This window comes from Hipposideros armiger, unplaced genomic scaffold, assembly GCF_001890085.2.
Source record: "Hipposideros armiger isolate ML-2016 unplaced genomic scaffold, ASM189008v1 scaffold_4, whole genome shotgun sequence".
Taxonomy (NCBI): Eukaryota; Metazoa; Chordata; class Mammalia; order Chiroptera; family Hipposideridae; genus Hipposideros; species Hipposideros armiger.
The window spans coordinates 4,574,437-4,577,052 of NW_017731354.1; positions in this window are offsets into that span (position 1 = coordinate 4,574,437).

Below are 2,616 nucleotides of genomic sequence, written 5' to 3' on the forward strand. Positions count from 1 at the left end.
TTCAGGTCAAAGAAAAAAAAAACCATAACATCATGTAATCCTGCGGAGCTGCTCTTGAGAGAAAAACCACATAGGTAACATCAAACACTAGTTGGAATTTTTCCAAGAAGTAATTATCTGTGTGCGTTTGGGTGGTTGATGACGGGGCAAACCAAGGTTTGGCCAATTCAGCAAACATCTATGAAGGGCCTGCAGTGGGCAAGACTCCGTTTTAGGGCCTGTGGTTACTGCAGGATGAATCACAGGTGCTCCCTGCCCGCCAGGACTTCGTTTAGCGGGAGCCAGAGATACAAACCAGGCGAACCTTCACGTAAGGCTCTCCCAGTTCTGCTAAGAAGGCCTCTCAGTAGTGGTACTACTTCAGTTCCTACGTGGCAGCTATAATGATACTCTGTACTTGTTTACATTTGTCTTATCATCAGAAGATACACAAAAATCACACATGCATGTATAAACTTAATAGATTGGAGAAGATCGAAACAAATATTTCAGGTCCGTACTTCAAGGGCATTTGACATTTATCAGAGAAATGGTGAGTGTTGTCATCCTCTGTGGGTGGCTGGATTCACATTTGGTGAAAGTGGTCACCAGCGTTAAGAGGGATCTTAGGGAGACTTCCTGGACCTGGCATTCATTGACGATTGTTGAAAGACTTCCCACAGTTCAGAGCACTCTCAGGATGGGGTCTCAGAGAAAAGCCTGCTAACTGGAGGGAGGGCGTGGGGAACCGCAGGCTTCTGTGTTACCAGGAAGTGAATGAAAGGAAGAATTTCAGTAGAACTTGAAGGGGAAAAAACCACAGAAGAGAAAAGGCTTTTGGTATTAAAAAAACATATATATATCTAAGAAAAATCCCAAATGATATTTTCTGGTAGACGGTTTAGAAATTAGGTTAGAGGCACATGCTTGGTCCTGCCACCCTGCGTCAGGCCTCAGGGACAAACGGTTAGGTGGCCGAGCTCCCCGCCCGCGCTGTCCTCTGCTGCCCTCACCCATGTTCTTCTTGCCCCTGGAAACTGATTCGTTCCAGCGGCTTCTGGTTTGGCCCATGGAACGCACAAGCAGGGGATAGGAAAGAGAAGCTGGGGTGCTTCTTCCTGCCCCCTCCGTACGTCAGGGCAGCTGGTGTAAAGCAGTGCCCCTGAGAAATATCAAGGCTGTCCCCTTTCCAGGACTGTATCCTGCCCAGGCCCCCCCTCCTCTCCAGCTGTCACTCCACTAACACTGTCCTCTCTTTGTACCTTCCTCCTGAGGATGGAGGTTTGCCTGTCTCTGGGCTCTCAGCCTCTCCGGTGTTTCCCCTGACCTGCCAATGCCCCTGTAGGTTGTCCCTTGGTTTAAATCTCTGCACTTGAACTTCTGAGTTTATTTCTGTTTCCTCCTGGGCTCTCAATGATACAGTATATCAGTATAAACTCTTGCTTCAGAACCAACAGACTTGATACATTTCTCCTCAGTGGAATCATTGATTGTTTAATCATTGGTCGTATCATAGAAAAAAAATCACTATGAATTAAATCCTAATTTATTACAAATTCAGATTAGCTGCATGACATTGCCAAAGTAATATATTTCAAACAAAACTATTCATCATCAGTTTTAAAAATTGATTACTGATAAATGTAATTAATGCTCTTTTCAGAATATTAAAGTGAAAATATTTTTTAAAATCATTTTTTAAAGTAGCAAGTGCTAAATCGCCAAGTAAATTTATCCTCTATGCTTGCAGTACAAGGATATATTAATATCTTGAGAAAAATACAATGTTATTTGGTGAACTCATAAAGCTACTTTGTGTTTCTAAAATATGAAAACCCTACCAAAATGTATTTTTATTATTGGAAAAGCATGGCAATTACTGTTATTTAATTTTTTAGGCATGCAACCTTTTATCTGTGCATGTTCTCAACAAATAAGGATTTTATTGTTATTCCATGAAACAGGTAATGTTTCAGATTTTAAGCTCACAAATTGAGAGCAAGCCACAATAAAGTATATCTCAATATATAGGTGTTTATAATGGAATCCTTTTAGTCCGTCGATTTAGCTATCAACTTCACTCCTACTGCTTAGTGTTGTTTGAAGTCCTTACCAAAACAGTACTAAAGACTGGCTGGGAAGCATTAAGCAACTAGAAAGTAACCTTTGACACATAGACTATCCACAAACAGTCACAAAGTCAGGATAAATTCAATGAAAATAGCTTTTCAATCTTAGTGTTCAATGGTCTAGATTCTAGAAGAACAGGTTGGTTGAATTCCTATTTCCTCCGGTTGTTGTGGAAACATACTGCATAAGTAACCATGTTAAGTAATTATAGATGTACTTTTATAGATAAATTGATAGAAATTTATCTGTGGTTTTGCCAGTATGTTATAAAATTCCACGAATACTTCCTGTCTTCACTTACTATGTAATCAGTCCCAATATTTAATGCATCAACAATAGACGATAGAGTGTTATTTTAGTGAGACTTCTATGGCCTTTTTATTTATTTTTATTCATTTTTTAAAATTATTTTTTATTATGAAATACACATTTTTTAGAATTAGTTTCAGCTGTACAACACAGTGCAATAGTTATACTTTTTACCCCTCGAAGTGACAACCCCCCTCC